General features: G+C 37.3%; 1 pseudogene; it reads right to left on the reverse strand.

The window, feature by feature from the left end:
• Positions 1 to 10,762: 10,762 nt before the first annotated feature.
• LOC141504294 (calcyclin-binding protein-like) lies at positions 10,763 to 12,004 on the reverse strand (annotated as a pseudogene).
• Between the last annotated feature and the right edge of the window lie 2,184 nt (positions 12,005 to 14,188).

Raw genomic sequence — 14,188 nt, forward strand, 5'->3', positions numbered from 1 at the left:
ACTACTGAACTCCTAGAAAAGGAAACAGTGATTTCAAAGAGAAATTAAGGCTTCATTGGGAACAGATCATGCAGGACTAACTTTATTTTCTTTTTTAACAATATTTCCTAACTAATAGTTTAGAATAATGTTGTAGTTAAAGTTTATTTAGATCTTAGCAAAATATTTGCTAAAGTATTTTATGCTATTATTTTAGGAAAATGGAAAGGTGTGGACTAAATGGTAATGCAATTAGATGGATTTGAAGTATGACTTCATATTTAAAGATTTTAATTTAGTTTAGGCATTCCTCAATAGCAAATAAAAAGTAAATTTATTTAATAATAAATAAATAAAAAGTAAAAAATTATTTTTAAAAAATCCTTTAGATGGCAATAAAGTATAGGCTCCAATTAATAGTTTCTTGTTCTAGATATCATTTAAACAGCTCCTTGTAATAAAGAACAGAAAGAGTAGTTATTAATGATTCAATGTCAATTTGGCAGGAGGTCTCCAGTGGAGTGTCCTTGGCATCTGTGCTTGGACCTGTACTATGACATAGTCTTATTAATGACTTGGAAAGAAGGCATAGTTATTGCATGTCTATCAAATTTGCAGATTATATGAAGTTTTTAGAGACAATTAACATTACTAAATGAAAGAGTTAGCATCCAAAAGGATCTTGATAGATTGATGCATTGAGGTGAATCTAGGAAGATGAGCTTCAATAAGGATAAATGTTATATATATATATCTATATATATATATATATGTTATATATATGTTTTATATAATATATACACACATGTGTGTGTGTGTGTGTGAATTCAAAAAATAAGCTTCATAAGTACAGGGCAAAGACAGTATGGTTATGTAGAATTTAACTGGAAAAAAATTGGGGCTTTTAGTGAATAGAAAACTCAAATATGAGGTAGCTCTTTAAAAACTAATGTGATCTTGGACTACATTAATGGAGATATGACTTCTAGGAAGAAAGTTATTAAGTACTTATTATTATTTTCCAGGTACTGTATTAAGTAATTTCCAAATGTTACTTCATTCAATCCTACATCAACCCTAGAAGAGAGGTGCTATTATGATTTCCAATTGATAAGGCTGGCAGAAATTAAGGTACTTGCCTAGAGATATACATCTAGTGAAAGTATGAAGCTTGATTTGAACTGGTCTTCTTGACTCCAGGTTCAGTTCTATATTATTGAGCTATTCTCTTCTGATCATACCACATTTGGAGAATTGTGTTCAATTTTGAGTGTTACAATAAAAGGACATTGATAAGATGAAATGTGTCCAGGAGAAGGCAACTGGGATGGTAAAGGGTCTTGAGTCCATGTGATGATATAAGTATTGGTTGAAGGGACCTGGAGAAGAAAGTCTCAAATGAGATATGATAGATGTGTATAAGTATTTGAAGTACTATTGTGGAAAGGCATCTGCAATTACAAACATATTCTGTTAAGCCTCAGAAGGAAGAACCAAAAGAAATGAGTCAAATAAGCTTGATGTCTAGAAACTTCCTAACAATTACAGTTGTCTCTTCAACATTATAGGACTTAAGGATAAGATAATCCCTCCCCTACCATCCCACCCCTGCCTCCACATTTTCTGACCACATAATATGGAAAATCTCCATAAAAGATTTTGGTCCTCCCTTTATAACACAGAAGTCTGATTTATTATGGTATTAAAAGATAAAACATGCTGATATTATGTAATACTATACATATAACTTATGCATTAATTTTTTTGTGTCATCTAAATTTTTTCTGTGTCCTCTGCTGGTTCAAAATCCCCCCACAAGTTTCCATTTACTTTCATATGCTGACTGAGATACATCAAAACCCCAATGGGGGAAGTCACAATGTAGAAGGGATAACAATGGAGTCTCCCCAAAACAGAATGAGAGGTGGTAGTTTCCCCTTCTTAAACATCTTCTAGTTTAGATTTAGATGATAGCTTGTTGATTAAGTTGTAGTACAGATTTTCTCTGGTTATAAAATCAACTACATGGCCACTGTTGTTCCATTCAGCTCTTAAAAAGGTTATGATCTATGACTCTATGATCAAAGAATGAGAGGAAAAATTGTCATTTCATGTTACCTAGCCTGTCTCACAAACACACTCTATCTCTCTCCACATATGTATGTATACATCTATACATATATATGTTTGTATATTCCAGGGATTCAAACTAAAGATCATATTCTTCCTGCCCAACTAAATAATTCACTCCTTTAATTAAATTAAACATTTATTAAGCATGCAAGGTTCCTTTGGAGAAGGACAAACCAGACTTAGGCTGAAGGGAATGGGCAGGGAGGATCGACATGGGCATAGCTGCAATGCTACTCCGTACTCTAGTGAAGACAGTGGGGAAGTCCCATAGGCTAGGTGACCAAAGTCCTACACACCTAGACATTGCCAGGCAACAACACCCTTTAGAAATTGAGCATTATTATTCATCTGCCACCCACAACTAGTTCTATGACTAATAAACTCCCACCACCTATTTATTTCCCTATCCCTGTATTACTCATTCACTGATCACTTTGAAACAAATCATCCCTAAAACCCACTTTCCATTCTTTCATCCTCATCTTCTTCAACTTGTTCTTATCCAACTCTGTTCACTATTTCCATTGTGCCCTCTGGAATTCCTGTTCCATAGTGAACAAATTTTCCTTTATCCTGGATCAGTTTCTCTCATAATTCTTCCACCTATTTGCCCTCATGAGATCTGGGTTCCTTCAGATGACACTGCATACTGTCTTCTTTTCAGTATTAGGTGAACCCTCCCTCACAACCCAGATATACTGGTCCCAAGATAAAATAGGTTACATTTTGCGTCTTGTAATTTATACTTTCCCTCTGCCATTAATCATTAACCTCCCCTCTCTGAAGTTCACATTATCAAAATTTCCCACTCTATTCAAATCAGGGTAGCTTTTGTCTATGTAGTCCTATGGGTTTGGTAGTCATCGTAGCCTTTGATATTTCATATTGCCTTGGTAAATGTAGATGTGATTCTTGATTGTATAATGTGATCCAGGCTCTACCTAACACAATCTTCAAGTAAGATTGGACATGAGGCAAGAGACTGATTAGAAAAGTGCTCTCTAGGGGGTGGCTAGGTGGAGCAGTGAATAGAGCACCAGCCCTGGAGTCAGGAGTACCTGAGTTCAAATCCAGCCTCAGACACTTAACCTAGCTGTGTGGCCTTGGGCAAGCCACTTAACCCCATTTGCCTTGCAAAAACTAAAAAAAGAGCTCTCTGAGTCCATGACAATGTGTACTACATATGTGAGAGATGTAGCTTCAAATTGACCTAGAGACATGGGAATGACTGGAGAAATAAAATAAATGAAATCTGAGAAAAGAAGACATGTCTATATAATGCGTATCCATAGAGCTTAGTTGATGTAGGGGCACTCATATGTCCCTAGTTTCTGTGACTACAACTTGCATTCCCACATTCCTCAGATAATGGCATTAGACTACAGACAATGGGAATGGTCCAAGCAGGAACTTTGGTTGAATTAGCTAGAATTTGGGTTGAGTAGTATATATGTAGATGTATGCATACATGTATGTATACATACATACATTTATGCGGAAAGAGATAGAGTGTGTTTGAGAGAGACAGAGAGAGAGAGAGAGACTAGGTAACCTGCACATTCTTGAATTGCTAAGAAAAAAGATCATTCTCTCCTTCATTGAGCTGAAACTTTATCAAACTTTCTAATCAAAAAAATCTCTTTTTTAATTGCATTTTATTGCCTACACTAATCTGTATAAATTTTCTAGTTTCTCCTCAATACATATGTTTGTCTTTTATGACTTGTTAAGTCTTAAATTGGAGAAGCTAAGCTGGAAGAGACTAAATTAACATCTCGTCTTCCCAAGGAAAGTACCATTTACCCTGGACCTCTAAAAATAGAATTGTACCCCAAATTAGCAAATATATTATTTATAGCAGACAGATATCTATTATGGTACAATCTACTTGGTGTACCCAAAGGAAACTGTGATTAAAAACACTTTTAGATATATTAGGAGAAGGATCATAGATAGATATTCATTTCCTTATCTCCAAGGAAGGTATTGATTTAAAATCATATGAATAACATCAAATATTTGCCAGAAAGGCATCTCATTATCCTAGCTTGGGAACATAAATATTTTCTTAAGATCAAGAAAGCCCTTTGTGATCTTTATTACAAGGAGTTCTTTAGATGAGATCCAGAAGCTATTAATTGGGGCCCATGTTTTATTGCCATTCAAAGGATTTTTTTTTTGGAGTACTCTTTTTTTACTGTTGAAAAATGCCTAAATTGGGTGAACTCTTTAAACATCAGGTCATACTCCTGTCTGAAAACCTTTAATGAAGGAAGGAGGAAGGAAAAGTATTCATTTGGTCATTTAGAGATGCCATTGACCCAATTTATTGGTTACTGCTAGCCTAATAAATCGATCATGCTAAGAACAATTTACCTTATTTTTCAAACATAATATTTGGCAACTAATGAAGTAATAACAGGAGGGAGACAAAGGTCCATGAAAAGGTCACCAGGGAAATATATAGAGAAATCATTTTTTAAAAACCCAATTTCCCTGCTCTTCATCTCCATGCCCCCTCCTTCCTCAATTGTGTCTGCTGTACCTGTCATGGCATGGTTTCCAATGGCCTCAGTAGTCCATCTGCCTCCTGATTCAATGATTGCTCCCATGCCTCCCTTCATCCATGCTCCATCATCCCATGATCCCCATCATCCACACTGAATCAATGTGATACCTGCAACATCCTCTGCTCTATCCATCATGGTACTGTGCCCCATGACTATGCCAATAGCATTTCTATCCATGTGGTTCCAGTCTCAGTATCATGGAAAATAAGCCTGTTTCAAAGAGACTAAAGACAGAAGATAGCTTTATGCCAAAAAAAAAAAGTTTATCAGGAGGAACAATGGTTAACTCACCATTAGAGAAATAAAGTAAAAGTCAGTTACAAAATGGAATTAATTTGACGTGAGAATTGAGAGAATCAATCGAGAACACTCACTCCATCTTGTGTTGCCACATATAATATCCTCCATCTTGGGTATTTTTTCCATAAATCATGGAAAAATAAATTATATAAGCCCTCTCTTGTTTCATAAAATTCAGGTGGGTACAATTAATCGGCATTTCTCAGTTAGAAAGAAAAGACTTTGAAACCCACTTGACCCCTCCCAATTCACCTGAAATCACTCTTCCCCCCACTCCCAACTTGGAAAAATTCATCATCTTTCCTCTAATTAGAAATCAGATTACCTAATCTCGATTTATATCCTGATTTATATCCTGTTGTTTTCTTTTAATGTATAAAAATCTGTCTCCCTCTGTATTCAAGGTCCAATGCCAAATTGAGGAAATTTCTCATTTGTCATAGGGGGAAGACATTTTAATAAGGATATGGGAAAATAGGAATATTCCTCAGATAATGGCATTAGATTACAGACAATGGGAATGATCCCAGCAGCAACTGTGGTTGAATTAGATGGAATTTGGGTTGAGTAGGTGTCTAATTATAAAGGTGGACATACCAGGTAGAGATACAAATTATACTAATATGATGATAATAATAAACTAAGTAATGATGATAATGATGATGATATTTGTCCTTAGTTCTTGAAAAAGACTTTGACATCAGAGAAAGTGATGCCATGACAAGCACATGAATTGGATTTGAGTGAGGGGACTCTGTGCTAAATCATCAGCCTCATTTTCTCTTCCAGAGTCATCAAGGTCTAGTGACCAGATATGAATTAAGATGACTGGAGATGGACCTGGATGCAAGAAAATCAGGGCTAAATGTCTTCCCCAAGGTCACACATCTAGTAAGTGTCAAATGTCTGAAGCCACATTTGAATTCCCATCCTCTTGACTCCAAGGCAGGTACTTTATCCACTGTGCCACCTAACTAACCACAGGAAAAAATGGAGGTAAATATAAGATGGGACACTAGATGGTGTAGTGGATAGAGTGGTGGACCTCAAGTCAAACTATGTGACTAGCTATGTGACTATGGGCAAATCACTTAATCCTATTTGCCTCAGTTTCTTCATCTGTAAAATGTGCAGAAGAAGGAAATAGAAAGCCACTCCAGTATCTCAGTTAAGAAAACATCAAAAGGGGTCACAAAAAGTCACATGACTGAAACAATTCAACAACAAAATTACAAAACCATAAACATGACCTTTAGGCAAGTTTTTCTGAAATGTAGTTGATGGATAAAGTTATCATGGTAAGGAGTTTGGAGGCACACAGCATGGGAGAGTATTAAACCTATGCCAGTTTGATTAAGTCTTCAAAAGAGAATTAAAATCAATTTACAATTTTATAATTCACCCTTTGATTCTTAGCAGGCCCACCTTCCATGAATCACTTAGCCTGATTAAAGTTTCAAACCACAGTATGGTTAAAAAATAAAAAGGATGTCTATCAATCTATAATGATTAGTAAAACTGAAGCAAAAAGTGCTGGGGGGCGGGGAAGGACTCAATTCAACTTTACAAAGCTATTATGGATCTTTGCAAAAACCCTAGTACTACAAATAATGTAATAGTTGGTACAAAGCAAATATAATAATGAAGCTTATAACCAGGAGAGAGTACTATATTCTAGGGCCAATGAGTATCTTGTTGCTTGGACCAATGACATCACAGAATGTTATCTTCATTTGTACATCAACTGAATTTGAGAGGTGGAGTTGCACCAACTTGTCAGCCTCACTCTCTCTTCCAGAGTCATCTAAGTTCAATGGTAAGAAAAAAGTCAGCATGCCTGGCAATGGCTCAGGATGCAGTGGATGACTTCAGTATCTTCAATGTATGACCAAGCTCTAAGATTTCCATAACACCTTCTTCAACTGCTGTTAGGACATTATTCTCATTCGCCCATTCTGACAGAGAAAGTCTTCACACACTTAGGGTGGACTTCCCCCTCCCCCCAACTCATTTATGGGTTTCATGCTTATTGGTAACCTTCAACCATGGGTTTAGCCCATGTGAGAGTTACTTAATATATATAGTTATTGTTTTCAGTGAAAAGAACATTATTCTTATTTTCCTTAAGTGTGAATCAAAGCAGACTAGAGGGGCTCTAAGGTTTCCTCCAGCCCAAAATCTATAATCCTATTACCCTAATATTAATTTCAATAACTCAAGAAGTGATATGTAAGCATATATAAATACAATGATAATAATGCCCCCCGAATGAATATGGCACAAAAGATGTTTTGGGAGGTAACTTTCTGTACTTTAATAGATAATCTTTCTAAATTACTCTGGATAAAAAAATAATTCTCATCTTGTAAGAAACCCTTCTGATCAGGTGTTTCTTCACACTTGGAGAATATGTACACTTCTATGTTCTTTCTCTGCCTTATCCATATTCTTGACAGGGTCTTTGAAAACCAAAGGTCACTTCCATATAATTATGAAGCATCTGATGTCATACAAGGCTGTGATGAGGCTTTTAAGTAAATAAGCATGTATCGAGGCACTACCTTGTGACCATAAGTGCTTTGAAGATGTAGACAATTAATTTAGATGCAGACAATTAATTTATGTTTGTGTATGTATGTATGTATATATGATGTATACATTTCTGTAATACAAATAGCTAGAAATTTGCCTTTCATATAGTCTTCTTTTTAATCAGATCAAATTAGAAAGCAGACTTTGGGTGAGACCACTTTTAATCAAGTCATTTTAGCAAATTGAAGAGCATTGAGAGGAACTCCCACAATTGTAAACAAAATAAAGGCTTGCCTTCTTTTTTATTTGAAAATATTGAATTTAATAGAAAATATCACATTATAAACAAATCCATTTATCCATAAGCTTAAAACAGAATTTTTCTAATCTCATATTAGCTAAAATTGAAATACAAGTAGAAAATATAGTATTCAAAAAGTTCTGTCAGAGGCACCTAAGGCTTGCCTTCTTAATCCCAAGAGCCTACCCAGCTAAAATCTTTGCTTTGAAGGTCTCATGTCTGATGGCAGTTCCCCTGCCTCTTCCAGAGTTGCCCTATCCCATCCTAGGTTAGGGGTGCATACCCTTCTTTGATTGAACAAGTTAAAAATGAACATTTCAGATCATGCCTTCTGATTGTCAAGGTTATCTAAGGACAACAGTAGGCCTCTATCTTGGGGAATCATGATCCACCCCATGCAGGCCTTGTTATTCTTAGAGAAATATCAATAGATGTGCTTGTTAAGCTTATTCTGTTTTGCTCTTTCTTAAAGCCTAAATCTCTGATGATGTTTGTCCTTGATTAGGACAACTCTGGGAAGGTTAAGCCATTTATTTCCAAAAGGTCAAAACTCATTTTGTAAATTCTCTTTCACAAAGGACATGAAAATATTTCTGACTTTGTAACACTGATATTTTATAATTGATATTTCAAGTTTACTAAGGAGCAGGACTATGAGTATAAATCTACCCTTTTCCCTCACTTTCCTATTTCTGAGGGTAACTGAGGGAGTCTCAAACACATCAGTGAGTTGGGTGGGGTAGAGGTGGGGGGAAGCATGTGATGTCTTCCACTGGTAGCATGGGTGGATGAGAACACTTTGTTCCAATGGCCATGGAAGCAGCTGAAGCAGGTGCTGTGGAGCACTTTAGAACTTGGTTAGACAACAAAGATGCTAAGGTCATCTACAGCATCTACAGCCATTAATCAGTTGTCTTGACTATCTTACCACTGGATCATGATGACTTTAGAATAGAGAGTGAGGCCAACAACTTCATGCAACTCTGCCTCACTTAAATCCACACAAATCAAAAGACATCACCCATACCACTTGCCATTCCTATCTCAAAGTCTTGCGGCAACAGGCAAGTGACGAAGCAGCTGCTTTGGATATACTGAGAGCTGCACACAGGCAGCACAGGCCATAGGGTCGTTTCCTCACTGGAAGCAGTAATGGGATTCAGTAGTGCCTTGGGTGTTTGTGTAGCCCTTTTAAGCCACTGTTTACCACCTGGTATGAAGAAGGGGCTAGAAAAAGTGCCCTAAAAATTGTATTCTTACCTAACCCTGACCTGATTATCTAGGCAGACTGGGATCCTACACTGCAGTCAAAACACAAAAAAATCTACAAAAATTTCTCCAAAGAAAATTCCACTCACCATCACAGCATGGAATATACTCATACTCATAGATGATACAAGATCCAATAGACCTGAAAGATAAACAGTTCTTGTTGCAAAAGAATCAACAGGTATCATATTCAAATCCCAGCCCTGAGTAAAACAAGGATGGAAGATGAAGGTCAGCTTACTGAAGTTGGAACATATTTTTCTAGAGTGGCTGCAGAGAATGGGAGTACCATGAAGCTGGGGTAGTTTTTGCAATTAAAACTAATCTAGTCAATAGGCTTGAATGCCTAACAAAAGGAATGAATAACAGGTTAATGACAATGAGATTGCCAATTGCAGGAAAACACCATGCCACCATCATCAGTGCCTATGCTCCCACCATGTCAAACCCTGATGAAGAAAAAAAAAATTATGAAGATCTGAAGACCATTATCATCAATGCCCCCAAAGAAGAAAAGCTTATAATTCTGGGTGACTTTAATGCTAGAGTAGGCTAAATTACCAGGCATGGCAGGAAGTCCTTGGGAGGAATGGTGTTGGAAACAGCAACAGCAATGGTCACCAACTACTGAAGTCTTGTGCAATTCATGTCTTTCTCCTCACAAACAGTCTTCCATTTACCTAAATGCAACAAAACAACCTGGATGCATCCTGGCAGCAAACATTGGTATCTAATAGATGTGATTGCAATGAGAAGAGACAGACAAGGAAGGGAGAAAGACAAAGTTAATGTGTGGTGCAGAGTGCTGGACTGATCACAGACTCAATCTTTCCAAGCTAAGTATTCACTTTCAATCAAGCTAGGACCGGAGGCAAAATGACTAAATTAACAATTAATGTCAAGAGATTAAAGTGCCCATCTAATTAGAAAGGTTTATTGCTAACTTGGAGGGAAAGTTGAGCCAAAATACATTTGGCAATAGTGGAGCAGAAAAAGCGTGGATAGTTTTCAGAAATTTGGTGCATAGCACTGCATTTGCTCATCTGGATCAGAACACTCACAAACATCAAGACTGGTTTGATGAAAATGATGGGGAAATACAGAAGCTGCTAAATGAAAAATGAGAATTCCACAGGGTTTACCAGAAGGATAGTTCATTCATTTCTAAGAAGGCAGCACTTAATTCCATCAAAAGTACAGTACAAGTGAAGTTTAGAGAGATACAGGACTCTTGATTTAGTAAGAAAGCAGAAGAAATTCAGTGTTATGCAGTTAGTAACAATTCAAAGTGTTTTTATGATGCCCTGAAAGCTTTTTATGGGCCAAAGACCTATGGTGCATGTCAATTACTCAGTGCTGATGGAGTCATATTAATTAATGATAGGGACATGATCCTAGAGACATGGGTTGAACACTGCCACAATGATTTTTTTAATGAATATATATATATATATATATATTTTAATTAGCAAGACTTTTTTTTACATTTAAGTGAGGAAACAATGATCCTTTCCTTGTACACAAAAAGCCAGGGCACTAAGGCAACCTTCCTTGAAAGAAGTATTTTAAAATAAGCAGATTTTATTTTAAATAAATCCTCCAGCTTGAAATGGAAAGAGTTCATGGTCTTTGCTTGAAAGAAGGCTGTATAAACAATATACTTTTCAAATATATCCACTCAGCTTAGCAACAGTTCATTATTGGAAAGGATTTTTTCCACATTGGTGGCTGAAAGGACATTTTTGTCTTTAAATTCATTCTCTCCTTTGGCTTGTTTCTCTCTTGACTCTCCCAGGCTTTATTAATAGTTCTCTTTATTTCTTTATCTCCATTTTCATAAATTTTCTTCAAAACATTCATCAACCCCTCACTAGGATCTGTGTCATTATCAAAGTAAGATTTTTCCTTTTCTTTGCATACTTTCTCCAGCTGGGTCAGGTAATCCCATTTCTGTTCCTGCTTCTTTTTTGCATAGTACAAGATCTTCTTGATCTTTCCTGTACTAGCTTCTACAGAGATGGGCTTCAAAATGTTGTGAACAGTCATTGAGTAATTTTTCCCATTAAGATCCTTTTCTTTTTTTTTCAAGGCAATGGGGTTAAGTGGCTTGCCCAAGGTCACACAGTTAGGTCATTATTAAGTATCTGAGGTCAGAGTTGAACTCAGGTACTCCTGACTCCAGGGTTGGTGCTTTATCCACTGTGCCACCTAGCCACTCCTCCCATTAAGATTCTTTACGGGGCAGCCAGGTGGTGCAGTGGATAGAGTACTGGCCCTGGAGTCAGGAGTACCTGAATTCACATGTGGCCTCAGACACTTAATAATGACCTAACTGTGTAGCCTTGGGCAAGCCACTTAACCCCATTGCCTTACAAAAAAAAAGATTCTTTACAAGCACTTTAAATGACCTCTCCTTGAACTGCACCTGTACATTTTCAGTGAGGACTTGATGAATACCATATAAAGTGATGTAGATTTTCACATATTTATCTGATTGATCCCATCCATAATTGTTGATTTTCACTGAGTACCCAACTGAAATGGAGGCAACTACAGCAGCTGGTTTCTCATTATCAATGGTTTCTTCTTTCTCCTGTCCCTTCTGGTTTGTCTTGTGCTTGATTTCTGTCTCTAACTTGGTCTTTTCTGCAGTTAGGACATGATGGATTCTTTTCCTACTGGCCTTTACCAGCAACTCCTTCACCTCCTCCAGGTCTTTCTGTAGCTCCTCTAGGGCTGCCACTATGGCTTGCTGCCACCACCAGGAGAAATGGTCTGGGAATCCCCATATCATCACCACCTGGCTACTCCCACCGCTGCCACTTCCAGAGCACAGGCCTCCACAGTGTTCTTAACAGACCATCATCAATCAAATGCAGAAACCATTGACCATTTACCTCAAGTTGAAGTCAATCTCTTCCTAATTGAAGTTCCAACTGAAGAAGAGGTTTTGAATAAAATTAGGCTCCTTTCAAGTAGCAAAGTACCTGGTTCTGATTCTATTCCAGTTGAGTCCATTGCTCATCTGAAAGTTGACTGAAGTTTTCCGGGTTGTATGGTGCAAAGAGGCTATCAACCAATCAAGGACGCCTCTATCATCCATCTCTATAAAAAATAAAGAGAATAGATTGCCCTATGACAATCACAAGGATGTTTCTCTTTTAGTCATTGCTGGTATGATTCTTGCCTTAATAAGCTGATCCTTCAAAGATGGTCACTCCCTGAGAGCCAGTGAGACTTCAGAAAGGGTCCAGGAACAGTCAATATGGTGTCTGCTGCCCAACAACTCCAGGAAAAATGCCAGGAGCAGAACAGAGGTCCATATACAACATTTATAGATCTGAACAAGGTCTTTGATACCTTCAGTTATGAAGGTTTATGGAAAATTATGTCAAAATTTGGTTGCTTAGAGAAGTTGATCAGTATTGTACATTATTTTCATGACAGCATGCTTGGCCAGGTTCTTGACAATAGAAAATGCTCTCATGATTTCCCACTCACCAATGGAGTGAAACAAGGTTGTGTCCTTGCTCCCATACTTTTTAGCATGTTTTCAATTATGTTATCAAATGCCTTCAGAGTATTAACACAGCATCAAGGTCAGCTACTATACTTCTAGAAAATTCTTCAACTTGAAAAGGCTACAAGACCAAAGTGTTAGGGAGTGTTGGTGCATGAACTCCTGTTTCCAGGTGATTGTGTATTCAATGCAATCTCTGAAACTAAGATGCAACAAAGTATGATCAATTTTCTGCTGCTTGTGCTAATTTTGGCCTAACAATTAACACCAAGAAAACACAGATAAATCCATCAGCCAGCACCACACCATAACGTGAAACCATCACTTACAGTAAATGGAGAAGTTTTGTGTACTGTGGGAAACTTCACTTACCTTGGCAGTGTCCTTTCCAGGGAGGTACACATTGATAATGAGGTTGACTCAGGCATCTAGAGATAGCTCAATATTTGAGAGACTCCAACAGAATTTATGGGAGAAAAGAGCTGTATTAGACTAATTACCAAACTGAAGGTCGACAGAGTCATTTTGGTGACTTCATTGCTGCATGCTGTATGCTGTAAAACCTAGACTATTAGGGCAGTTAGGTGGTGCAGTAGATAGAGCACTGGCCCTGGAGTCAGGAGTACCTGAGTTCAAATCCAGCCTCAGACACTTAATAATGACCTAACTGTGTGACCTTGGGGAAGTCACTTAACCCCACTACCTTACAAAAAAAAAAGAATCTTAAAAAAAAAACTTGGACTGTTTACTAGTGCTATAGAAGGAAACTGAATCACTTCTATTTAAATTGTCTTAGGAAGATTCTGAAGATCACAAAAAAAAGATTACAAAAAAAAAGAATCTTAAAAAAAAACTTGGACTGCTTACTAGTGCTATAGAAGGAAACTGAATCACTTCTATTTAAATTGTCTTAGGAAGATTCTGAAGATCACCTGGCAGAACCGCACTCTGAGGTCCTTCTTCGAGCTAAAATGCCAAGCATCAAGCAACTATGTTGACCTGGTCATGTATTAGAATGACAAATGTTTGCCAAAAATACTATTTTATGGGGAAGTCACACAGGGCAAGCACTCACAATGGGGTCACCCTGAAGGTCTCTCTTAAGAACTTTAGAATTGATTATGCAGCATGGTAGATATTTGCACAGGACTGCCCAGCATGGTGTGCCCTCATCCATGTGAGGGGGCTGTGCTCTATGAGCAAGGCAGAATTGAAGCAGTTCAAATAAAACTCCAGATAAGTAAGTTTAAACACAGAAGTGCTCACATGGACTATTTGTTCCCCATCTGTGGTAAAGATTCCAAGCTTATGTGGGTCTGATCAGTCAGTCAGACACACAGTGATTTGTCTCTAGCTTAGGGATAATTGTTTTGATCTTCTTCAGCAAGAAAGGACAAAAATCAACCAACCATTTCTGTTCATACAGTGTCATTCCCCAGATTTGTAACCTTAGAGACATTTTTATAGCTTCATTCTACTTCCTCCCTCCTCTGCAACCAGCTGCCAAATCTTATTTTTCTCCATGAGATTTCTCAGATCTGCCCCCATCTATCTAACTTACATGACCACCATCTCTATCATCTC

This window comes from Macrotis lagotis, chromosome 1 (assembly GCF_037893015.1).
Source record: "Macrotis lagotis isolate mMagLag1 chromosome 1, bilby.v1.9.chrom.fasta, whole genome shotgun sequence".
In the NCBI taxonomy this organism is placed as follows: Eukaryota; Metazoa; Chordata; class Mammalia; order Peramelemorphia; family Peramelidae; genus Macrotis; species Macrotis lagotis.